The sequence below is a fragment of the Neolamprologus multifasciatus genome, chromosome 16 (assembly GCF_963576455.1).
Source record: "Neolamprologus multifasciatus chromosome 16, fNeoMul1.2, whole genome shotgun sequence".
NCBI classification, from domain to species: Eukaryota; Metazoa; Chordata; class Actinopteri; order Cichliformes; family Cichlidae; genus Neolamprologus; species Neolamprologus multifasciatus.
Window position 1 is genome coordinate 3,137,805 of NC_140454.1, and position 27,577 is coordinate 3,165,381.

Genomic DNA, 27,577 nt, shown 5'->3' on the forward strand with positions numbered 1-27,577 from the left:
AATGCCTAAAACACAGAGCAGATGACATAATGAAAATAGCAGGAAAGCCCATTCTTCCCAAATCATTACACAAAACAGCCGCTCTAGTGAGCCATGGCTCATCAGGAGGGATGATCTGAGGGATGGTCTTTATGATAAACCAACAATTCTACACTTTAAATTTTGAAACTTCAGCAAAAGAATATGTGAGAACATGTATGAGCTGCCAAAAACACATTTCATTCCAACATATGGAATTCCTACTCTGATAAGATCAGATAATGGAACCCATTTTGTAAATGACGTGATCAGCAAAGTATCTGAAACACTAGGTTTCAGTTTAAAACACCATTGTGCCTACCATCCACAAAGTGGAGGATTAGTGGAGAGAAAAAATGGCACTATAAAACAAAGGCTCAGGAAAACAGTGGAAGAAACTGGCAGACCATGGCCAGAATGTATAGGCCTGGTCAAAATGTGGATGAGAATAACACAAGGAAATAACAAACTGTCCCCATTTGAAATTATACATGGGTGACCTTTTCCATTGCCAGTTACTAGCGAGCCACTAGATAAATCAATCTGTGAAACCACTCTGGTGGATTGGATGACTCGATTGTTGATAAACAGAGAAGTTGTTTTGAACAATAAACTGTCGCAAGACTCTTTTTCTATTTCCTGCAGGTTGAAGCCAGGTGATTGGATCCGTGTCCGAGTACTCCAAAGAAAAATTGGAGCTCGCCACGGTGGGAGGGGCCATACCAAGTGCTTCTGACCACTCCAACTGCCTGCAAAATAGTGGAGAGACCCTCCTGCATACATCAGAGACACTGCAAAAAGGTTGAGGTCCCAGAGGATTCCACTTCCTCTACAGAAGTCAACGAGTAAAGGAAAGTTTCACCCTCACTTGGTTGCTTCAGTGGTGAGGGGGAAGTGCTGATTGAGCATTGCTCGCACTTCCACCTCCAGCCATTGGCCAACTCTAGGGCAACCAAGCAGTAGGGTGTGACGGACCTGTACGCAGCCATGGGAAGGTGGACCCTCTTGGTTACCTTGACTACGATGCTCACCCTTACAGGACCCCAGCTGATGCCAACAACAGCTGAACCATGACGCAGACAGAAAAGATCGACGAGACAAACCCATCTATTATTTACACTCTTCACGTCAACCTTCTAGGAGGGTTACAACAAAAGAAAATCACTGTTGAAGACGTTGTACTTGATAAAGGAGCATGTGATCAACTTTTCTGGACCAACTTCAATGTAACAAACCGGAAAACATCCATCCATTTCCCAGTGTTCTTGGACCAAACTCCAGGGAAGAACTACTCCATGTGCTATAAACAAAACAAAGGTAACAGGCCGCTTGGAAACACCAACAACTGCAACCGGACTGCTGGAGGAGGAGAGGGTGCCCCTGTGAAAATGACTGGACCATCTAAAGGCACATACTGGGTGCAAGGAATAGCCTGGCTATGTGGACAACGGGCATATTTCATACTGCCCCCAGGCTGGACAGGAACATGTGCTCCTATAGTCCTGTCAGACCACACTTTCAGGATGACCGCAGTAAACACCACTTCTACAGCACGCCGGAAAAGAACATCAACGTTCCCTAGACTTCAACCACATGACCCGATATGGGGAAGCGACCTACCCAAGGAATTCAAATTATGGACTACCGGACAGAAAGTACTCCATTCATTGTTTCCCTGGGTGGGAACCGGAAAAAACATGCTGAGGATTGAAAGTCTGGATTACCGTTTTGGACTCTTTTTGAGCGCTTCGTGCAAAATCAACGAACAGCAGAACCAGGAAATTGAGGCATTATGGATCGCAGTGATCCAACATCGAGTAGCTCTGGACTTGATACTAGCAGAGAAAGGGGGACTTTGCGTCCTCTTCAACAACACCTGCTGCACTTACATACCAGACAATGTACACTCATCAAACATGAGTGACCGCCTGAACGCCTTGAAACAGATCCAGCAGGCCCGAAATCAAGACTACGTAAGTGATACAAGTGACTGGTTTTCTTGGCTTTCCACTGGCTCCTGGCTACCTCTAAAAGACTACTCATTGGAATTGGAACATTTACCAACCCTAACCCTAACGCGTGCATCACTGTGAACATGCAAAGTGTAGCTCGTGGCCTCGTTCATGTTTCAGCTGCTTGAAGTGAAAGCATGTCTGCCCAGAGAGGAGACCAAAAAGAAGAAGAAGAAGTGAGAGAAGAAAAGTGGAAACACGGCTGTAGAAACTTTACAAACTTGTTCAGCGTTTTTGGTTTTAAATTTATGTGATGATTCCAAAAACACTGCTGATTAAAAATGACTGATTGACTTTTGACTGATTGTCTCATTTAATGAATAAATTAATACTTATCATATTAAACTCCTCTGGGTTACCATAGTAACATGACCAGCAAAGATGGTTTGGCATGCAGACTGGAGCACCAGGGATCAAACCACCGACCTTTCTGTTGTCAGGTGACCTGCTCCACCTCCTGAGCCCCACTTCTCATGACAAATGACTCACTTTTCCCTTTCTTTTATTCTCACTGACACTTGAGGATTCATCATGTTTGATCAGAGGTTTTCTTATCACGTCTCTGTTCTGTGTTATGCACAGATTACACAACACTGACAAAATTTTGGGGAGTCTGTGTAAACAGTGTTTCTGTGATGACTGCAGCTCACTGTCCTAATCATTCCCTCTGTTACCGTCCTCCCTGTTAAACATGTGCTCTTTGCTGTGTGTGATATTAGCATGAGCTTTGCTCCAGTTTATCACCGGGTCCTATCATGCTCTGCAGCTCTGTGGGTCAAACTGAAAACACTTTGTAGGTGTTGTTTCATGAGCTGCTGCTTATTCTGCAGCCACAGGATGTGCCAAGGCTCAGGGAGGGGCAGCCATGTGACCAGTTTGGCTGAGAGAAAGAAGACATAAAAGATGTGCTGTGGCTGACCTTTGAACTGGCGTGACATGCAGCTATGCAGGTTAGCATCATGCTGGTCCACTCTCCCAGCCAGTTGTTGGCGGTAATGCACCACCAACTGCCAATAAAACGACAAAGAAGAACAAGCTATGTGGGTGTGCGGGTTGATAGGTTACTATCTTGGGAGCTTGCTGAGTGGATGAGTGAGTAAAAGAAGACGGCTTTGTCAAAAGTACTTATAAAGTTATAAAGAGTGGAAATCTGAAGAGCTGTTATGAAATCATACATAAGAACTTCAACCAAAGCTGTCGGCCTGGGTCTGACGGTAGAACAAGAAGAATAAATGAAGTGAGGTATGAGCGAGCTACACGGCTGATAACACAGTCTGTGACAGCACAACAGCACACGAGTGTTCACTGTGAGGACGGTGGATTTTAGGAGAACACAAAAAGACTTGCACTGACTGGAAAATGATAAAGAGTGAATGGAAGACGGAGCAGAAACACTTTTTAGTTTGGAAGAGAAACAATGTAACACTTTTAGATTGAAACAAACAAAGTAAAGTGCAACAATTTGCCTTAAATCAAAAAGAAATTAAATCCTTACTAAAACTATAAACATTTGAACCGTTTGATACTGAAAAATAAAATTAAATAAACTCAATAAATAATAAAAATGAATTCAAACTGATCAGCAACATTAACTCAGGAGCACAATATATGAAACACTTTAACCTACAAAACAAAAATGAATAAAACAGTTTGTGCTGATTTCTTTCTTTGATCAAAATAACAAAGTCAGCATTAATGGCTCCGACGAGCACGTTTTGCAGTGCACAGCTTTTCAAAGCAGGTTTGAAGCAGGATCCTGCAGCTCTCAGCTCCTGCTCAGTGTTTAGCTGGGACCTGTACTTGGTCTGCAGCAACAGCAGAGAAGCCAGTCTCACAAGATGAGACTAAAGGAAGAAGAATGCCCACAGCCTTCTGCCCTCAGAGCGGATACTGCTTCTCTACACTCAGCCAGAATCCACTCAGTGTCTGTGATGTGAACTGCAGTCTCAGTGTGGAGTCAGACGTCAATGAACTGGTTCTCCTCTGCAAAGCTGGAACCAGTTGGAGCTGGTGCTTTGAAAGGATCTCTCACCCAGTCGTGCTGGGAACTGTTTTCATGGAAGTCCTTTTTAAAGTATCCCATCAGTGATGAAATATGCTGCTTGATATATGGAGTCACTGAGGCGGCATCATCGTCAGTAGTGTCAACAAATTCATGCAGGTTCTCCAACGAATCTGTGTTTCCTTCATCGAGTCTCCTGCCCCACACTGCAAGCTTTCCAGTGAAACAGCTGATCTTTTGACCTGAGGGAGGTTTTTATCTTTCCCTTGAAGCTGTAGATTTACTTCATTTCCAAATATGTCACTCAGGTAGGCCAGTTTTGCCAGGAAGCTCTCATCACTAACTCTGCAACTTCATACTTGTGCTCCTGCTCCAAAAACATTTCATCTGCTCTCTGAGCTCAAAAACTCAAGACAAGACTTTTCCTGGTGACAGCCGCCTGGCTTCACTGTGAAACCGCACAGCTTGATGTTTGGCTCCATCTCCTCACAGACAGCAGAGACACTCTTGTTTTTAGTGGTCTGATCTTTATAAAACCGACTACACCAATAATTTCAGTCATAACCTCACTGAATTCAGAGAAAAGCTGCTCTCAGTGTGAAAACACTGCAGCAGAGGGCGCTGTTAAGTCCTTATTGTAATACAGTTACTGTGTGCAGTTATACTTCATACAGAATCTGCACTTATTTCAATCAGACATGCTGTCAGTAAATGATTGGTTTCTATCTATACAAGGTCTTAAATAATCAGGCCCCATCTTATCTTAATGACCTTGTAGTACCATATCACCCTATTAGAGCACTTCGCTCTCGCTCTGCAGGCCTACTTGTTGTTCCTAGAGTATTTAAAAGTAGAATGGGAGGCAGAGCCTTCAGTTTTCAGGCCCCTCTTCTGTGGAACCAGCTTCCAGTTTGGATTCAGGAGACAGACACTATCTCTACTTTTAAGATTAGGCTTCAAACTTTCCTTTTTGCTAAAGCATATAGTTAGGGCTGGACCAGGTGACCCTGAATCCTCCCTTAGTTATGCTGCAATAGATGTAGGCTGCCGGGGGATTCCCATGATGCATTGAGTTTTTCCTTTCCAGTCACCTTTCTCACTCACTATGTATTAACAGACCTCTCTGCATTGAATCGTATCTGTTATTAATCTCTGTCTCTCTTCCACAGCATGTCTTTATCCTGTCTTCCTTCTCTCACCCCAACCGGTCGCAGCAGATGGCCCCGCCCCTCCCTGAGCCTGGTTCTGCCGGAGGTTTCTTCCTGTTAAAAGGGAGGTTTTCCTTCCCACTGTCGCCAAAGTGCTTGCTCATAGGGGGTCATATGATTGTTGGGTTTTTCTCTGTATCTATGAAGCGCCTTGAGGCGACTTTTGTTGTGATTTGGCGCTATATAAATAAAATTGAATTGAATTGAAATTGAATATTGATTCTACTTCCTGTTGACTAGTTTGATGACAGTGAAACAATCACAGCTGATTGTGTGATGATGTAAACTGTCACTGTTACATTCAGTGTGTGTGACATAATGTTAGTGCAGGGCTGATAACAGCCTGGTTCTGTTAGAAACACATGAACGTGTCCATAGATCAGTGTGTGTTTAACATGAGAGCTTCAGCCCTGCTGATGTGTTAAATAAAGACATGCAGGAAAACTGATGAGACTCTGAAATAACTCTTTATATTTATAATGTAACTCTGCATCAAAAGAACAACAAAGGATCCCAGACAGGTTTATGTGAACAAAGACGATTCTAATGTTTCTGTGTTTCTAACAGTTTGACATTATTAGTAAACAGACTTCAGTGAACAGGATTTATAAAGAGCTTATATATAAAGATATGACAGCTGTTTGACAAGTTTATCACTCTGTGTTTGGACCTGAACAGTCCAGCTGTTTACTTGAAACATGTTCATTTACCTGTTCTTTTATGTTCTTGTCTCTGTTGAAAAACACATTTTAATGTCCCTCAGATCTCCCAGATGAATAAATATAAAAATGACACAAACTGACTGCAGCTACTTTTTGTCCTTTCTGTCAAAAACCTTCATGTGACTCATGAGAGACACGTTTCAGCTGTTTGTGACAGATCAGAGGCCAACAAGTCATTTATAACACTTTCCATCATTGTTTAGCACAGACACATGTTGACACAGCAGCGGGGCCGCAGTGAGAGTCAGAGCGAGGAGATAAAAACTCCTGTTTGACCACAGCCTCAGTTTGTTCCTGCACTTCAAACACTTCCTGTTGTTGACTGGGTGGAGTCAGGAAGCCAGCGAGGCCCTGCAGGACTGAGACTGCAGACTGGGACGTGCTCTGTGATGGAGATCAACAGCATCACTGACTGTTTCTGTGAGGACACCATCATCCCAGCAGGGCTGTTTCCCAACAACAAGCCCTGGACCATCAGAGACCTGAAGCTGCTGCTGAATGAAAGAAGAGGATCTTCAGGTCTGGAACAAGGACGAGCTGAGAGTGTTAATAACGTTACTAATGTTCAGTTACACTTTACTAGGTCACATCTGTGACACACGTCACTTAAATAAAGAAGGAAATATTGGCTCTGTTTTATCTGCTGGGCTCAAAAGTGACTCCCCATATTTAAACTGCTATGAATAACTTGTTGATCTATAATATGTGAAACATGTGTCAAATGTATCCATCATGGAAGATATCAGGTCATCTTGAGCCACAAAAACATTCCTATCATGAGGTAGAAGCTGGAATCAGTTTGTTGCAGACGTTTATATATCCGATATTTATCCAGTTAAAAGTTGAAATTCAAAAATGTCTTTTCAAAAGTCGTCTGTCCAAGAGGAGCAGAAACTGCAACAAATATAACAACAGTTATTTAAGTCTGTTTTAAATGGCCACAAAGGAGCAAATTGGTTATAATGCAGCTGCTTCAGAGGAATAAAGATGAAAAACTGTTTTTATTTCATGTAGAACACCTTTCAATGATGTGTTGACTAAAGTCTATTGACCAGTATAAGTAAAGACATCACACAAACACATGGAAACACTGAAACCTGTTTTTGGTGTAGCAGCTCGCCTTTATCTAGACTGGGTCAGCTGCTTATCTCAATATAATCAATGTTTAAAGTTTTGTTCTCAGTGTTTCTGTGTTGCTTCGTATAGGATCTCCCAGCATCATCACTGTGCTGTCCAATCATTGTGTGCTAGGTTACCCTTATAGTGCAATGTGTGTTTGCACAAAGAGAAGCATGTGTGTCAAATATAAATAAGCTCAGAACAGAAAAAGCTGCTCGTTTCTTCTATTTAGAGTCAAGTTAGTGTTTTGTGTCTTTGTTTGTGTCAGGAGTGTCATGTGTGGAGGCGAGGAAGTGACCCAAACGCAGGACTCGTGAATAGTGACGAACTGAAGATGGTTTATTATGAATCGTGGATGAACAGGGCAGGAACGAAGGACTGACTGACTGGCTGGCTGGCTGACTGACTGACTGAAAGACTGGAAGGATGGCTGACTGACTGACTGAACTGAACATACGTACGAGAGACGACATTAACATCAATGACACGACCAGGGCTGAAGGGAAGAGAGGGCTTAAATACATGACTAGTAATGATAACGATTGGAGACAGGTGAGTGAACAGCTGAACATAATGAACTAATGATAAATGGGAAGAGGACTGAACATAATGCACACAGACTAAGGCTAACACAATAAAACAGGAAGTGGAACAGGCAGTAGATAAACGGTGAACGTGAACTGAAAATACTGGGTCAACGACCCAGAAACCCTGACAGTTTGAGGCCTAATGTCAAGCAGAGGTGTGTGTAACTGGACTGGTCTGTTATATGTGTGAAATGTGTGCTTCTCTTCAGCATCATCTTCGTCACTGCTGATTCCTTTGTGTCATCATTTGTTGAGAAGAGAGAACAGTTATAACGGAGGAGCAAAACGAAGCCCTGAAATCTGCATCCAACAAGGAAGTGTTGGCTCACCAGTGATCCCAGCAGAGGCCACTGGTTTGGCTCCAGTTGTTATAGATTCAATGATGTTGTTCCTACAGATACATGTTAGCATCTTTATTGTAGTCAAGTCTTGTAATGTGAAGACAGAAACAAGGCAGAAAACAGCTCCATGATCTGATCTTAATGATGTTGTTTTTATTTCTGTCTTTCAGAACTGCTGCTCTTTTTGAAATGACAGAGGTACAGTGGTGTCTAACAGCACACTGTGGAAGGCAAACATGTTATTGTTGGATGAAACTTCATGAATCCTTTGTAGATTTGAGCTTTTGGAGCCTTTCTTTTCTCTTCAGGTGTACAGATGCTGAGGAGGCAGGTGAAGCAGGTGGAGCTGTTGTAATGCTGGCAGAGGGTGTGTCTTAGTAACTCTGTGAGGTAGAACTGGATCCAACATTGTGGATGTGTTGATGTTGGAGCCATTAAGATTCTCTGGCCACACTGTAGGATTTTCCTTTGATTCACTGTGGGGGCATTTTGGAGTCTCTCAATGAAACTCTTCATATTTGTGTTTGACACCAGTTTATAGAAACAGAGAAATGTGTCATGCTTTTGTTCGGCCTCCACAAATACACACATTTGTTCATTGGTTGGACTTTTTGTAAGGAGACACATTGAGAACCATGTTAATAAGATCTTGTTGTTTCCTGTGAATCCGACACAGAGAGTGGACTTCAGACAGAAACCGTGGAAGAGATTTTAGAGGCCGTGTGTGGCAACAGGAAGTTTCTGTGTGTTTGCTGATCTTACATGTGGAAAACAACACGTGATGTTTGTGAAGTTCTACAATGATCATTGTTCTCACAGCATTTTGAGTGGGAACAGTTCAAACTGAGAGTAGTGGGAGTTATTTACTGATTGAAACAAGCTGAATGTTTCTGTGCACGATGAAGATCAGCAGCAGCAGCTGATCAATGAATTGACATCTATCAGTCGTTTCATGAGATGAAGTCATCAGCAGACGTTTGTTCTAACTGTGTGATAAATGTCAGAACGGCAGGGCTCTGCTTTAGTCACTACTTGATGATCATTGGCTCATTGTTGAATGCAGGGGCCCAGTCTGACCTCTGACCCTTTGCTGCAGGTCTTCTGTGTTATCTCCACTTTCATGTCTGATCTTCTGCTGTATCGTCCAAAATAAACATCTGGATCATTTCCAACACTTCAGCAGATCTTTAGTTTGGGCAGTACAGTACAAAATAACACATATTGTACTATACTGCCCACTTCCTGATCTTATTGGATCTGTGTGTGAGGTTGGTGAAGGAAACACATGTTTACTGAGTGACTCGCTGCCATTAGGAACTAGTTTTTCATATCACAGCCTAGAAATCACACAGGACCATTTCTGAAAGTGAAAAGTGTCATTGGAGGAAAATAATTGTGTAGTTTGTGTGACTGTTGTTTGTAAATGAAGAATTGTCCCAACTACATGGGCTGCTGACCCTTGACCTTTTCTTTAGGTGCACAGAGGAGTCTGTGGAAACATCCAGAACTGAGGCAGTGCTACAGATGTCTTCAAATAAAGTCAAATCAAATCACTTTTATTGTCACATCACATGTGCAGGTACACTGGTACAGTACATGTGAGTGAAATTCTTGTGTGCGAGCTTCACAAGCAACAGAGTTGTTCAAAAATACAATAACATAAGAACAAGCAAAATATAAGAATGGTTAAATCTGAGAGTTATATGAATAAATATATCTACAATATAAGAGTGTATGCATATTATTGAATGTGTATACTAAATATGTATATCTACATGTGTGTATATATGTGTGTGTGTGTGTGTGTGTGTGTGTGTGTGTGTGTGTGTGTGTGTATACATATTTTACAAATTAAATAGAGTAAACAATAAATAAAATATATAAAATATACAGAGGTTGGTAGTTGGATATTGTGCAAAACAAGTGGCACTTATATACAGTATGGAGTGCATAACGTTGAAGTTCCAATAGTGAAGCTGAGGTGTCTATGAAGTGTTCAGCAGTCTGATGGCCTGGTGGAAAAAGCTTCTCTCAGTCTGCTGGTACAGGACCGGATGCTGCAGAACCTCCTTCCTGATGGAAGTAGTCTGAACAGTTTATGGCTGGGGTGACTAGAGTCCTTGATGATCCTCCCCGCTTTCCTCAGGCACAGCTTCCTGTAGATGTCCTGGAGGGAGGGAAGCTCAACTCCAATTATCCGTTCAGAGCACCGCACTACTCTCTGGAGAGCTTTGCGGTTGTAAGCGGTGCTGGTGCCGTACCAGGTGGTGATGCATCCAGTGAGGATGCTCTCAATGGCACAGCGATAGAAGGTCGTGAGGATGCCGAGTCTCCTGAGAAAGAAGAGGTGCTGCTGCGCCTTCTTCACTGTTTTGTTTATGTGTCCTGACCACGTAAGATCCTCAGCCAGATGTACACCAAGAAACCGGAAGCTGCTCACTCTCCACAGCAGCTCCTTAGATGGTGATGGGGGTGTGTACTTCTCTGCACCTCCGGAAGTCCACTATCAACTCCTTTGTCTTTGCGACGTTGAGGGTTAGATGGTTGTCTTGACACCAGTGGGTCAGGGCACTGACCTCCTGTAGGCCGTGTCATCACCGTTGGTGATAAGACCCACCACTGTAGTGTCGTCCGCAAACTTCACAATGATGTTGGAGTTGTTAGTGGCCGTGCAGTCGTAGGTGTAGAGTGAGTACAGTAGAGGGCTCAGTACACACTTTGGAGCACCAGTGTTCAGTGTGATGGGGGATGAGGTGATGGTGCCCAGTCTGACCACTTGGTGTCTGTCAGACAGGAACTTAAGGATCCAGCTGCAGAGGGAGCTGCTAAAGTGCTAAAGTGGTGCATTATCCATGTTTTCTATGGATCACATCCAATATCCTGATCTAACAACCCCCCTTTTTGAGGATTTTAGAGCCTCTTACTTTTGGTGCGTCTGCGTCTCATTTCAAGCACAAGAGCAAGAAGTGGATGAAGAAATGGGGCGAGTGGGGTCAGTGTAGTGCATGTCAGCTGTGCTCACACATGCTTTCACAAAGAACATGTGTATTCATTGGCAGCATTAAGGTGCACTTTAGTTCAATTCAATTCAATTTTATTTATATAGCGCCAAATCACAACAAAAGTCGCCTCAAGGCGCTTCATAGATACAGAGAAAAACCCAACAATCATATGACCCCCTATGAGCAAGCACTTTGGCGACAGTGGGAAGGAAAAACTCCCTTTTAACAGGAAGAAACCTCCGGCAGAACCAGGCTCAGGGAGGGGCGGCCATCTGCTGCGACCGGTTGGGGTGAGAGAAGGAAGACAGGATAAAAGACATGCTGTGGAAGAGAGACAGAGATTAATAACAGATATGATTCAATACAGAGAGGTCTGTTAATACATAGTGAGCGAGAAAGGTGACTGGAAAGGAAAAACTCAATGCATCATGGGAATCCCCCGGCAGCCTACGTCTATTGCAGCATAACTAAGGGAGGATTCAGGGTCACCTGGTCCAGCCCTAACTATATGCTTTAGCAAAAAGGAAAGTTTGAAGCTTAATCTTAAAAGTAGAGATAGTGTCTGAATCCAAACTGGAAGCTGGTTCCACAGAAGAGGGGCCTGAAAACTGAAGGCTCTCCCTCCCATTCTACTTTTAAATACTCTAGGGACAACAAGTAGGCCTGCAGAGCGGGAGCGAAGTGCTCTAATAGGGTGATATGGTACTACAAGGTCATTAAGATAAGATGGGGCCTGATTATTTAAGACCTTGTATGTGAGGAGCAGGATTTTGAATTCAATTCTGGATTTAACAGGAAGCCAATGAAGGGAAGCCAAAACAGGAGAAATATGCTCTCTCTTTCTAGTCCCTGTCAGTACTCTTGCTGCAGCATTTTGGATTAACTGAAGGCTTTTCAGTGAGTTTTTTGGACATCCTGATAATAATGAATTGCAGTAGTCCAGCCTGGAAGTAATAAATGCATGAACTAGTTTTTCAGCGTCACTCTGAGACAGGATATTTCTAATTTTAGAGATGTTGCGCAAATGGAAGAACGCAGTCTTACATATTTGTTTAATATGTGCGTTGAAGGACATATCCTGGTCAAAAATGACTCCAAGGTTCCTCACAGTGTTACTGGAGGCCAAGGTAATGCCATCCAGAGTAAGAATCAGGTTAGATACCATATTTCTAAGCTTTTCAGCGCCGAGTACAATGACCTCAGTTTTATCTGAGTTAAGAAGCAGAAAGTTAGTGGCCATCCAAGTCTTTATGTCTTTAAGACATTCCTGCAGTTTAACTAATTGGTGTGTGTTATCTGGCTTCATGGACAGATAGAGCTGGGTGTCATCTGCATAGCAGTGAAAATGTATGCTATGTCTTCTAATGATGCTGCCTAGGGGAAGCATGTATAATGTAAACAGAATTGGTCCTAGCACTGAACCCTGTGGAACTCCATAATTAACCTCAGTGTGTGAAGAGGACTCTCCATTTACATGCACAAATTGGAGTCTATTAGATAGATATGATACAAACCACTGCAGTGCAATACCTGTAATACCTACAGCATGTTCTAATCGCTCTAATAGGATATTATGGTCAACAGTATCGAATGCTGCACTAAGGTCAAGAAGGACAAGCACAGAGATGAGTCGACTGTCAGAGGCCATAAGAAGATCATTTGTAACCTTCACTAAAGCTGTTTCTGTGCTGTGATGAGCTCTGAAACCTGACTGAAACTCTTCAAATAAACCATTCCTCTGCAGATGATCTGTTAGCTGTTTGACAACTACTCTTTCAAGGATTTTTGATATGAAAGGAAGGTTGGAGATTGGCTTATAATTAGCTAAGACTGCTGGGTCTAGAGATGGCTTTTTGAGTAAAGGTTTAACTGCAGCCACCTTAAAGGCCTGTGGTACATAGCCGATTATTAGAGATAGGTTGATCATATATAAGATCGAAGAATTAATCAATGGCAGGACTTCTTTGAGCAGTTTGGTAGGAATGGGGTCTAAAAGACACGTTGATGGTTTGGAGGAAGTAATTATTGAAGTTAACTCAGAAAGATCGATTGGAGGAAAAGAGTCTAACTTAACGTCAATGGTACTAAGAGTAGCTGTAGATAATATTACATCTGTTGGATGATTATTGGTAATTTTTTCTCTAATGATAAAAATTTTATTTGTGAAGAAGTTCATGAAGTCATCACTAGTTAATGTTAAAGGGATGGTTGGCTCAAAAGAGCTCTGACTTTTTGTCAGCCTGGCTACAGAGCTGAAGAGAAACCTGGGGTTGTTCTTATTTTCTTCAATCAGTGATGAGTAGTAAGCTGTTCTGGCTTTGCGGAGGGCTTTCTTATAAAGCAACAAACTATTTCTCCAGGCTAAATGATGATCCTCTAAATTTGTGACACGCCATTTCCTCTCCAGCTTACGAGTCATCTGCTTTAGGGTACGTGTTTGAGAATTATACCACGGGGTCAGGTAGTTCTGATTAGAGACCTTAGTTTTCACTGGAGCTACAGTATCCAGAGTCGTACGTAGTGAGGAGGTGAAATTATTAACAAGATAATCGACCTCTGTTGGGGTAGCGTTCAGATAGCTGCTCTGCTCTGTGTTGGTACAGGGCATTGACGATGATAACAGTGGCTGGATTATATTCTTAAACTTAGTTACAGCACTTTCAGAAAGACATCTACTTTGATAAAGTCCACTCTCCACTGCTGCGTAATCAATTATTGTAAATGTAAATGTTATCAAGAAATGATCAGACAGGAGAGGGTTTTCAGGAAACACTGTTAAATGTTCAGTTTCTATGCCATATGTTAAAACAAGATCTAGAGTGTGATTAAAGTGGTGGGTGGGTTCTTTTACATTTTGAGAGAAACCAATTGAATCTAACAACAGATTAAATGCCATGTTGAGGCTGTCATTTTTAGCATCAACATGGATGTTAAAATCACCCACAATAATTATTTTATCTGAGCTCAGAACTAAATTAGATATAAAGTCTGAGAAATCAGATAGAAACTCTGTGTAAGGCCCAGGTGGACGATAGATGATAACAAGTAAGACTGGTTTCTGAGTTTCACAGCTGGGGTGGACAATGTTAAGCATCAGGCTTTCAAATGAATTAAATGTCTGTCTTGGTCTTTCATTAATTAATAGACTGGTGTGAAAAATTGCTGCCACACCGCCCCCTCAACCTGTGCTTCGAGATTTCTGGTAGTTAGAATGACTCGGGGGTGTTGATTCATTTAAACTAACATAATCATCCTGCTGCAACCAGGTTTCTGTAAGGCAGAGTAAATCAATTTGTTGATCAATTATTAAGTCATGTACTAACAGAGACTTGGAGGAGAGAGACCTAATATTTAATAATCCACATTTCACTGTTTTACTCTTTGGTTCAGATGTGGATACTGTATTGTTCTTTCTTTCTAAATGTTTACGTTGTTTGTTGCTGGTTTTTAGTTTGTTTTTTGTCTTTTTGGAAGCTGACACAGTCTCTATGGAGATGGGTTTTTGGGGGGGTAGCAGGAGGAGAGAAGCTGCAGAGAGGCGTGTAAGACTGCAACTCTGCTTCCTGGTCCAAACTATGGATAGTCATATTTTGAGGGGTTTAATAAATTTGTCCATATTTCTAGAAATGAGAGGTGCTCCATCCAAAGTGGGATGGATGCCATCTCTCCTAACAAGACCAGGTTTCCTCCAGAAGGTTTGCCAATTATCTATGAAGCCCACATCATTTCTGGGACACCACTCAGACAGCCAGCAGTTTAAGGAGAACATGCGGCTAAACATGTCACTCCTGGTCTGATTGGGGAGGGGACCAGAGAAAACTACAGAGTCCGACATTGTTTTGGCAAAGTTGCACACCGATTCAATATTGATTTTAGTGACCTCCGATTGGCGTAACCGGGTGTCATTACTGCCGACGTGAATTATGATTTTACTGAATTTACGTTTACCCCTAGCCAGCAGTTTTAAATTTCCTTCAATGTCGCCTGCTCTGGCCCCTGGAAGACAATTGACTATGGTTGCCGGTGTCTCTAGCTTCACATGTCTGAGAACAGAATCACCAATTACCAGAGTTTGACCCCCAGCGGGTGTGTCACCGAGTGGGGAAAAACGGTTAGACAAATGAACGGGTTGGTGGTGTACCTGGGGCTTCTGTTTAGGACTATGCTTCCTCCTCACCGTTACCCAGCTGCCCTCTTTCCGCAGCTGCTTGGGATCTGCCGGGGAACAGCTAGCGGGGCCTACGCTATCTTCGGCTGCACCAGCTACAGGGGCCTGGCTAGCTAAGGGTGAGTGAAGGGTGCGAAGCCGAGTCTCCAGTTCAGTAATCCTGGCCTCCAGAGCTGCAAATATGTTACATTTGTTACAGATATCACTACTGCTAAAGGAGGCCGAGGAGTAACTAAACATCTGACACAATGAGCAAGAAAGTGCAGGAGGGACAGGTGAAGTAGCCATGGTGCTAACGAGTCGGCTACGAGCTAAGCTAGCGAAACAGTACAGAGACAGTGAGTGAATACTATAAATTAGGTAGTGAGTACACAGAAAGTGTGCTTCGGATGAAGCACGTGAAGATTATACTGTGAAAAAAGAATGTATTTAAAAGTTGTTAATTAAACTGCTAAGCAAATAAGCTACTCAGAAACACCACTGTGTTTGAGCAGGAACAGGAAGCGATACTATACCACAGAGCGAGCGACCAATAGTGGTGGGTGGCTGTAGCTTAGGTGGCAGAGCGGATCAGCCACTAACCAGAAGGTCGGTGGTTCAATCCCAGGCTGCTCCAGTCTGCATGCCAAATATCCTTGGGCAAGATACTAACCCCATGTTGCTCTCCGATGCATCCATCGGAGTGTGAATGTTAGATACTTAGCACTTAAGCTTAGAAGTGCTTGTGTGAATGGGTGTGATTGGGTGAATGAATTAGCTGTATAAAGCGCTTTGAGTGCTTGGACAGAGTAGAAAAGCGCTATATAAGAACCAGTCCAATAGCTAATGAGCCCCATATTAAACTATTCCATAAACACTGCATCTCTTATTTGCTTTCTCATGTCACTTGTCCGTTTTCCGCTGAATCCTCTACATGCACTCTTAGAAAACACAAACATTAGCAACACACATGTATGATCCTCGTGGTCAGGCGCAGGTCGACAGGTTCCAGAGGTGCCGTAAAATGTCATGAAGTTAACACTCTGCTGTAAAAGAATGACACTGGTTTCAACACAGGATGTGTCTTACATGTTATTCACATTGTCAAAGTAACCTTCACATTCTCCCAACAACACAGTGTAATAGCATAATCAATCCTGTAATAGAAAGAACATTAACCATTAGTGTGTCCTACTGTAACTCACATAATCAAACACATGATTAACACTCTGCTGTAGAAAAGAAATGCAAATGTTAGCACTGCACAGGTGTATACACACTTTCTCACTGTAACTTCTGTGATCAACACAAGCCCATGAATAACACACCCCTGGTAGATTCACAAACACAGAAAGTGGCATTTAGGAGTTAAATCAGTAAGGCCAAAGCTCACGCAACCTCAGATGTTGCTGTCATCTTTCTGCTCCTGTAAAAAGAAACACATAAATTCATCCACCCCTCTGTCCTGTCTAGGTGGAGGTTACCCTTGAGTCGTGGTCAAGTCTTGTCAGCTTTTGTCAGCTTTTACCAGTCAGTCAGTTTTTTTTTCTCTTTCACTCATTCATTCATACATACATTCATTCTTTCTTTCTTTGCTGATAGTGGAAATAAGTGACTTTCTCCAGAGCCCATTGTAATTTTGGAGAAACTCACTAAACTCTAAAGAAAAGAGATTCCCAAAGAAAACTCTCAAAGAAAAACTCCCAGTGCACTGTTCAAAAACAAAAAATCAAATCAAATAAAAATAACAGATCAAAATGAAAAATAAAACTACAAAAGCCCGGTCTTAGGACTTAGTCTTAGTCCCAAAATATTCTTTCTCTAAAAAGTAAAAACACACCAAATCTAAAACTTGGTGAAAAAGAAAAATACCTCAATCAATTAAATCCCCAAAACTTTCATCAACCAACCACACGCTTCACACAAATGCAATATTCTTTGACATGATCAGTGATAGGTTTGTAGCTTAAACCTATTCGCTGGAACGTTGAAGACAATATAATTACACAGCAAAGCAAGACCCAAAGTAGGCAAAGTTCTTCATGTTACTCATGCATGAGGGAGACCTGCCTGGAGCCAAGTGTCGTTCCACCACTTGACCTCCGTCAGACTCTCAGCCAGGTTCCCCATAGCACTCCTTTTATTGTGGTTACATGAATATGCATAGGGTCATTAACATATAACATCTTACATAGGTATACATGTGAACAAAGAATACTGTGTGTGTGTGTGGGGTCAGAGTATGACCCCATAAATGACTTCCCTAAACCTACTGGTCTGGAAAGTCCAGCAGTCTATCTAAACAAAAGGCACTTAGACTAAAACAGATATAGCCACGTTTATCCTACCATAAAACAATAGAACAAGGTACGACCTCTTCCCATGCTCCCAGGATGTAGGTGTGGATTCCAGAACACTCTGGAATCCACACCAAGCCTTTGCAGCCTGCTAAAGATCACACATCCTATCACTACACAATTAATTAAACACCTCTACCAATCTAAAACTAATTATAAAACTCTAAGCATATATAAGTAGATATTTCTAAGCATAAATGACAATCAACATTACAAAACCTAACAATCAGTTTCTTCTTTTGTCCCCAGGTGTGTAACATGGTAAAACCTTCCCCATACATCAGAAACAAAAAACAAAACAAAACAAAAAAATCTGCTAGTTTCAGTCATTTAAACTCTGGCTGCAGTATTCTGCTATCATTCAGTCATATTCCCCAAAATAATACTAATTGAGTCATCTATGTATCACTTCTCAACCCACTCAATGAGCCAGACAGGATGATAGTAACCGTATTGCCTACTTAAAATTGTGTTTGATCCTAATGAGCTTCATTACATGTGTGTGTGTGTTAGTAGAGTTAATACATTTTCTATTTCTGTGTATCCTTTTATTTACCTTCCCCCTTTTTTCTGAAACCAAATTTTGTTTCAGAAACATCTAAATGAAAATCTCTGCCATAGTCAGGCACAGCTAAACCCCAAATGCTTGCAGGTTACCATCGGCAACCACGCTGTGTGTTGTTAACTCCTTCTACAAATACCCTCTTTTAATGTGTTACACTTTATGTATGATTTTGTGTTATCTCTAGTGCATATTATGTGCATGTGTGGTGTCACCTTTCCATTTTTTCTAACAGTACACTTGCATACCTCAGTGCTTGTCTTCCTCCCCCTTTTGTGGTGGTCTGGACACTGTGTCAATCCTCCACTTCAAGGCAGCTGCTTGTCTCCCCGGATTCCTTAACCCAATTTGATTCCCCGCACTAAAACAGCATTCCTCTGTCCTCACCTGCTCCTTCTTCCACTTTGCAGTCCAATGACAGTCAGTTCTCTTCAGCTGTGTCCCGTGTATCTCTTTGTTCCACTGTCTCTTTCATTGCCATCTCGCTCCAAACATGGCAAATGTCAAGCTCAGACAGTCTTCTCAAAGGTCCTTCACACACAGTGAAGTTGCAGCTTGCTGGAAACACATCTCCATTCATCCAATCAAGATGATGGATCTTCTCTTTCTGATGCCGTTTGCCCATAGTGCTGCTGGACCTCTCTGCTCAGAACTCTGGTATTGTCTCTTGGACTTCTGTCCACTGTTGATGTTCATGCTCGTGCTTCTGGAACTGCAGTCCTCGTCTTCAAGGAGAGATTAGCTTCCTTGGAGCTTGCTTGTTCAGGATGAGGACGGGAAGCTGCAAAACAATTCAGCCAAAAATTCTGGCTGGGTGTTTCTATATTTTTCTTGTTTCTAATGATCTTAACCTATAATTTTCTTCCGACTGCTGCTGGAGAATTGATCCAGGTCTGTACCCCACCTGTAATCGACAGACTGAGAGACTTTCATTATTCACTGTGACTGCATATATTTTCATCACTCCTAAAGCAACACATCTCTACTTGTTTTGTTTTGAACTCTACTGACTTTAAACCCCAAATATGAAATTTTTATTTGTTCTTAACCGCAAACACAAAAATATTCTTGATGTTGTTATTAATTATTTTCATCCACAACACTCCAAATCATGTTTTCTTTTGTGTCCAGCAGGGGAAGAAGGTGACCCGTAGCATCACTGCTTCCCCCAGTTGGATACAATTTCCCACTCACACTTCCACACTTTTTATTTTCTTTGTTTTCATCATTGTCTTTCTCTTTTTTTTACCCCATTATTTTACACCCAGACATTAACCTGTTAACTTACTCCTCCAACCTCATTTTCCTTTCACCCAACAGCTCTCATACAGTCAGCAATCAAATTCTCCATTCATCCTTGAGTACTTGGTCACCTTTAAATGTCACTGTTAATTTTATCAATTTATTTATCATTACCTTAACACTAATCCACTGTTTAGTTTTCTTTATTTATTTTAGTTCATTTTCTCCTATTTGAACACTATGATTTCTTGACTATTATTATTTCACAGAAAATCAACTAATCTACTTTGTCTCCTTTTTTGTCATCAAGGAATTCACACACACACTCACAGCCTGGTCACTCGCCCCCACCTTTCTCTCTCTCTCTCTCTCTCACACACACACACACACACACACACACATTTGAGTCCTCGTTTGTTCCACCTGTGAACCCGCCCCTCAAGGCTGGCTCACACACACCTCATGCTTCTCGCAGTCCCATTCAAACTTTCTGTGAGACTCTTCTGCTGATTCAGGACAACGCCCTGATCAGCACACAGAGTGGATATGGTCCGCTTTTTTAGAACTCAACAAAAACAAGATTATAAACTCACGATCTTCAGATCGCAGCACAAAATACTTAAACTACATCACGGCCTTTAACCGCAATTTCTCTTTTTTCTCAAAACACAGTCAAATTCAATCCCCAATAAACTCAGAATACACAACAATCAGTGGCACGGCCTCCCGTCCACATACATCACAAAAACACAATCTTAAACTCAAATCTCTTAGTTCCTACACTTATTCCCAAAGCTCTGTCGAAACGCCGACTCTAACGGCAATTTCCAACACACTACGCAGTCTACACGCTGCAGTCAGTGGGCTGAGCCAAGCAGTCGAACTCTCACTATGAAGCAACTTGCCCCCACTCTCATGCAGGTTATCAACCGCGACTAGGATCCAACACCTAGCTTTAGTTATTTAAGGCGCCCCCGGTGCCCAGGTCACCAACCCGGCAAATCCCAACGACGCGTCCAAAGGAGGGTGGAGTTGCCAAACTCGGAGCTCACATGGCGCTTAACCGGTGACGAGGCCTTAAGCCCCGCTTTCTAACTAATAGTAACACACGTTTCCTGCTTTAACGCAGGAGGACGGATCACAACACCGCCACTTTTTTCCTAATAACTAAGATGGATGAAACACCGATTCTACTAATCCGTAACAAGCGTCTCCTGCGTTAACGCACAGAGATTTTCTTACGGGGCGCTAAACATCAACCTGAAGTTCTTAACAAAAGTCTCTTGCTTTAGTCGCACTGGGAGGCACGCTAAACATCAACCTGAGTTCTTAGCAAAAGTCTCTGGCTTTAGTCGTGCCGGGACGGACCTAGCCGCCCCTTTATGCTACTGAGTGAATTTATACTGCGATACGCTCAACTTAGCGAACAGATAATTTAGGCTGTAAACAATATGCACGGTTCGAAAATAAACAGGTCGTGCTTACCTTTTAATCATGTGAGCTAGCTCTCTGTTCGCCTCGTTTCATGATCTCAGCTCTGCCAATTCATCCTCTCTGGGCCCTGAGCGAATCCCGGGTTTTCGACACCAAAACTGTTGGGAAATCAGTTTTACCCCGGTTCTTTTTTATTCCTCGGGCCTCCACAGATGCACCGGACTCAGTAGTTGTTTCACAAAACCTTTATTCATCTTTATTCATCTTCATTTAAGCATGCATCTTCTAGAAGGGAAGACGAGGCCGGTGTCCCTCTGCAAAATCTTCACTCCTTTGTTAGTTACAGCCAGCTTTATAGAAGTGACCCCATCATGAAACCCCCATGGTGTGCCGCAAACTCTGTGTCTGTCTCTATGTGCACGAGCATGTGAGTGCCTGTGTGTGCGCGTACCCATGTGTATGTGAGTGCACGTGAGTGAGTGTGCGTGTGGATGTGTGAGTGTAACAGTTTAAGCACTGTGTGTGTGTGTCTCTGCGTACGTGACTTCCTGGGGGTCATAAAAGTCCATCTCCCTTCCAAACCAAAGATATTTAGTTACAAACTTTGAGACTCCCACCCAGGCATGCCCTGAGGAATTTCCACTCAACATTAACCTCTCTTTGTCTCACTTTCACAGTTCAAACTGGGGGAGGGTCTCCTAGAAATCTACTCCTAAGTTTATGACACACTCAGGCCTTTAATACATCCAGGGCAGTGTCAGTGTCTCTACAATAATTCTACATTCTAACACATTTATAAACTCTAAAATAGGCTACGCATATCTTCAGTGTGCAAACATTTCCATGTTTGGATTTCTTGGAATGTGGATTCTTTGGGGTGAGTTTATCTCTGGACGTGTGCAAATGTATGTGCAAATGTATGTGCATTCATGTGTCCTTGCGTGGAGATGTCAGGTTGGCTGGTAGGGTGGACCTCTGCGCATAATCACATGTGTGCAAACATTTCCATGTTTGGATTTCTTGGAATTTGATTACTGAGAGGAAGTTTATCTCTGGATGTGTGCAAATGTATGTGCATTCATGTGTGCTTGCGTGGAGATCTGAGGTTGGCTGGTAGGGTGGACCTCTGCGCATAATCACATGTGTGTGCAAACATTTCCATGTCTGGATATCTTTGAATTTGGTTGATTTTCAGGAGTTTATCTGTGGATGTGTGCAAATTTATGTGCATTCATGTCTGCTTGCATGGAGATCTGAGGTTGGCTGGAAGGGTGGATCATTGCGCATAATCACATTTGTGTGCCAACATTTCCATGTTTGGATTTCTTGGAATTTGGTGTTCTTTAGGGGAGTTAATCTGTGGATGTGTGCAAATGTATGTGCATTCATGTCTGCTTGCGTGGAGATCTGAGGTTGGCTGGTAGGGTGGACCTCTGCGCATAATCACATGTTTGTGCAAACATTTCCATGTTTGGGTATCTTGAAATTTGGTTTCTGAGGGGGAGTTTATCTGTGGATGTGTCCAAATGTATGTGCATTCATGTGTGCCTGCATGGAGATCTGAGGTTGGCTGGTAGGGTGGACCTCTGCGCATAATCACATGTGTGTGCAAACATTTCCATGTTTGGATTTTTTGGATTTTAGTTGATTTGTAGGATTTTATCAGTGGATGTGTGCAAATGTATGTGCATTCATGTGTGCTTGTGTGGAGATCTGAGGTTAATCACATGTGTGTGCAAGATTTGCCGTGTTTGGATTTCCTGGAATTTGGTTTCTGAGGGGGAGTTTATCTGTGGATGTGTGCAAATGTATGTGCATTCATGTGTGCTTGCATGGAGATCTGAGGTTGGCTGGTAGGTTGGACCTCTGCGCATAATCACATGTGTGTGCAAGCATTTACCATGTTTTGATTACTTGGAATGTGGATTCTTTGGGGTGAGTTTATCTCTGGATTCAATTCAATTCAATTCAATTCAATTTTATTTATCTAGCGCCAAATCACCTCAATGCGCTTCATAGATACAGAGGAAAACCCAACAATCATATGACCCCCTATGAGCAAGCACTTTGGCGACAGTGGGAAGGAAAAACTCCTTTTTAACAGGAAGAAACCTCCAGCAGAACCAGGCTCAGGGAGGGGCTAACCCGTCCAGCCCTAACTATATGCTTTAGCAAAAAGGAAAGTTTGAAGCCTAATCTTAAAAGTAGAGATAGTGTCTGTCTCCTGAATCCAAACTGGAAGCTGGTTCCACAGAAGAGGGGCCTGAAAACTGAAGGCCCTGCCTCCCATTCTACTTTTAAATACTCTAGGAACAACAAGTAGTTCTGCGGTGTGAGAGCGAAGTACTCTAATAGGGTGATATGGTACTACAAGGTCATTAAGATGAGATGGGGCCTGATTATTTAAGACCTTGTATGTGAGGAGCAGGATTTTGAATTCAATTCTGGATATCACAGGAAGCCAATGAAGGGAAGCCAAAACAGGAGAAATCTGCTCTCTCTTTCTAGTCCCTGTCAGGACTCTTGCTGCAGTATTTTGGATTAGCTGAAGGCTTTTCAGCGAGTTTTTTGGACATCCTGATAATAATGAATTACAGTTGTCCAGCCTGGAAGTAATAAATGCATGAACTAGTTTTTCAGCGTCACTCTGAGACAGGATATTTCTAACTTTAGAGATTTTGCGCAAATGGAAGAACGCAGTCTTACATATTTGTTTAATATGTGCGTTGAAGGACATATCGTGGTCAAAAATGACTCCAAGGTTCCTCACAGTGTTACTGGAGGCCAAGGTAATGCCATCCAGAGGAAGAATCTGCTTAGATACCATATTTCTAAGATGTTCAGGGCCGAGTACAATAACCTCAGTTTGATCTGAATTAAGAAGCAGAAAGTTAGTGGCCATCCAGGTCTTTATGTCTTTAAGACATTCCTGCAGTTTAACTCATAGGTGTGTGTTATCTGGCTTCATAGATAGATAGAGCTGGGTGCCATCTGCATAGCAGTGAAAATTTATGCTATGTCTTCTAATGATGCTGCCTAGGGGAAGCATGTATAATGTAAACAGAATTGGTCCTAGCATTGAACCCTGTGGAACTCCATAATTAACCTCCACTGTCAGAGGCCATAAGAAGATCATTTGTAACCTTCACTAAAGCTGTTTCTGTGCTGTGATGAACTCTGAAACCTGACTGAAACTCTCTTTGGGTGGCTGCAGCTCAGGTGGCAGAGCAGGTCAGCCACTAATCAGAAGGTCGGTGGTTCGATCCCAGGCTGCCTCTTGGCTGCATGCCAAATATCCTTGGGCAAGACACTAACCCCATGTTTGCCTACTGGTGGTGGTCAGAGGGCCCGGTGGCGCCTGTGTCCGGCAGCCTCGCCTCTGTCAATTCAATTCAATTCAATTTTATTTATATAGCGCCAAATCACAACAAATGTCGCCTCAAGGCGCTTCATAGATACAGAGAAAAGCCCAACAATCATATGACCCCCTATGAGCAAGCACTTTGGCGACAGTGGGAAGGAAAAACTCCCTTTTAACAGGAAGAAACCTCCGGCAGAACCAGGCTCAGGGAGGGGCGGCCATCTGCTGCGACCGGTTGGGGTGAGAGAAGGAAGACAGGATAAAGACATGCTGTGGAAGAGAGACAGAGATTAATAACAGATACGATTCAATACAGAGAGGTCTGTTAATACATAGTGAGTGAGAAAGGTGACTGGAAAGGAAAAACTCAATGCATCATGGGCAGCTGTGTCAGTGCGCCCCAGGGCAGCTGTGGCTACAACATAGCTTGCCATCCCCAGTGTATGAATGCGTGTGTGAATGGGTGAATGACTGAATGTAGTGTAAAGCGCTTTGGGGTCCTTAAGGACTAGAAAAGTGCTATACAAATGCAGGCCATTTACCAGGCCATTCAAATAAGCCATTCCTCTGCAGATGATCAGTTAGCTTTTTGACAACTACTCCTTCAAGAATGTTTGATATGAAAGGAAGGTTGGAGATTGGCCTATAATTAGCTAAGACTGCTGGGTCTAGAGATGCCTTTTGAGTAAAGGTTTAACTACAGCCACCTTGAAGGCCTGTGGTACATAGCTGATTATTAGAGATAGGTTGATCATATTTAAGATCGTAGAATTAATTAATGGTAGGACTTCTTTTAGCAGTTTTGTAGGAATGGGGTCTAAAAGACATGTTGATGGTTTGGAGGAAGTAATTATTGTAGTTAACTCAGAAAGAAAAAGAGTCTAACTTAGTTTCATCAATGAAACTAAGAGTAGCTGTAGATAATATTACATCGGTGGGATGATTATTGGTAATTTTTTCTCTAATGATAAAAATTTTATTTGTGAAGAAGTTCATGAAGTCATTACTAGTAAACGTTAAAGGGATGGTTGGCTCAAAAGAGCTCTGACTGTTTGTCAGCCTGGCTACAGTACAAAAGAAACCTGGGGTTGTTCTTATTTTCTTCAATCAGTGATGAATAGTAAGATGTTCTGGCTTTGCGGAGGGCTTTCTTATAAAGCAACAAACTATTTCTCCAGGCTAAATGATGATCCTCTAAATTTGTGACACGCCATTTCCTCTCCAGCTTACGAGTTATCTGCTTTAGGCTACGTGTTTGAGAATTATACCACAGAGTCAGGTACTTCTGATTTGAGACCTTAGTTTTCACAGGAGCTACAGTTTCCAGAGTCGTACGTAGTGAGGAGGTAAAATTATTAACAAGATAATCAACCTCTGTTGGAGTAGTATTCAGATAGCTGCTCTGCTCTATGTTGGTACAGGTCATTGAAGATGATAACAGTGGGTGGATTATATTCTTAAACTTAGTTACAGCGCTTTCAGAAAGACATCTACTGTGATAACGTCTACTCTCTACTGCTGTGTAATCAATTATTGTAAATGTAAATGTTATCAGGAAATGATCAGACAGCAGAAGGTTTTCAGGAAACACTGTTAAATGTTCAGTTTCTATGCCATATGTTAAAACAAGATCTAGAGTGTGATTAAAGTGGTGGGTGGGTTCTTTTACATTTTGAGAGAAGCCAATTGAGTCTAATAACAGATTAAATGCTATGTTGAGGCTGTCATTTTTAGCATCTACATGAATGTTAAAATCACCCACAATAATTATTTTATCTGAGCTGAGCACTAAATCAGATATAAAGTCTGAGAAATCAGAGAGAAACTCTGTGTAAGGCCCAGATGGACAATAGATGATACTGGTTTCCGAGTTTTACAGCTGGGGTGGACAAGGCTAAGCATCAGGCTTTCAAATGAATTAAAAGTCTGTCTGGGTTTTTGGTTGATTAATAAGCTGGTGTGAAAAATTGCTTCCACACCGCCCCCTCGGCCTGTGCTTCGAGGTTTCTGGTAGTTAGAATGACTCGGGGGTGTTGATTCATTTAAACTAACATAATCATCCTGCTGCAACCAGGTTTCTGTAAGGCAGAGTAAATCGATTTGTTGATCAATTATTAAGTCATGTACTAACAGAGACTTGGAGGAGAGAGACCTAATATTTAATCATCCACATTTCACTGTTTTATTCTTTGGTTCAGATGTGGATACTGTATTGTTCCTTCTTTGTAATTGTTTATGTTTAAGTTGTTTATTGCTGGTTTTTAGTTTGTTTTTTGTCTGTTTGGGAGCTGACACAGTCTCTATGGAGATGGGTTTTGGGGGGTAGCAGGAAGAGAGAAGCTGCAGAGAGGCATGTAAGACTGCAACTCTGCTTCCTGGTCCCAACTTTAGATAGACATATTTTGGGGGTTTTAATAAATTTGTCCATATTTCTAGAAATGAGAGCTGCTCCATCCAAAGTGGGATGGGTGCCGTCTCTCCTAACAAGACCAGGTTTCCTCCAGAAGGTTTGCCAATTATCTATGAAGCCCACATCGTTTCTGGGACACCACTCAGACAGCCAGCAATTTAACCCTTTAAGACCTACCATAGAACCAAGTCCACCAGAGCTTATATTATATTTTTACATGCTGTGGAGCCATTTTTGGGAGCATTTCAAGTTGCTATACATCAATCCAACCATTGCAGCCTAGATTTCAATAATATGTCTGCATTAAGTGCATAGTAATTACATAAATTGCAAAAAAGTGCAATAAACTACAAAAAAATTGAAAATCGTTTTTGTTTTTTTAACATATATTTGTAGTTAGAGAAATTTAAGAGGCTTATCCCTCAAAACTGTAAATACAAAAAAGTTGCACAAAATAGTTTCCCATCACAGGAAATTTATTTTGAGTGCCTTCATAGTTTTATTTTTGAAATACACCAATTTTTATATACTGCAGGAAAAACAAAAATAAATATTATAATGCAAATTTGCAAAAAAGCAGCATCTGCATCAAAATAAACTATTTCCAGCAGTGCAATTTGAGTTCTAAGCATCCCAGAAACAACACAGAAAGTCATAAAGTCAAACATAACTTTTAAAAACACCAGTATAGGCTCATTGAGGCCCGGACGGTAAAAAAACTACATTTCCGCGAAAATGACGTCACTTCCGGTTTCGGGCAGGTCATGGCAGACATGCGATAGTTCGCGCTGATGTCTAATCCAATGCAGGAAGTGTTATGAACAGCTGATCGGATCGGCAAAGCGTGTTTCTGGAATATTATGTTTTTGTTGCTGCAAGTGCTTTTTATGCAGTTTTTGCAAAGCTATATGTGGAAGGAAACTGTGACCGAGGACAAGCTGATGGCATAAGATGTAAGTACAACTCCTCCGGTTTCATATGCAAAAAAAATTATTGCGCTAGCTTACGTGGTTGCAGAGCTACAGGGATTTAAAAATAGTTACGCAAAACAGA

General features: G+C 42.0%; 1 long non-coding RNA gene across 2 annotated transcripts in view; it reads left to right on the plus strand.

Annotated features, from left to right (window-relative positions):
* LOC146500015 (uncharacterized) overlaps positions 1-27,577 on the plus strand; it is a 44,167-nt gene that overhangs the window by 15,463 nt on the left and 1,127 nt on the right. The window contains exon 3 of one of the 2 annotated variants that reach the window (XR_014869858.1): positions 13,419-14,953. This is a non-coding gene — a long non-coding RNA (uncharacterized LOC146500015). Of the gene's footprint in view, positions 1-13,418; positions 14,954-27,577 lie in introns of those variants that run through there. The other variant, XR_014869859.1, reaches the window with a different exon arrangement.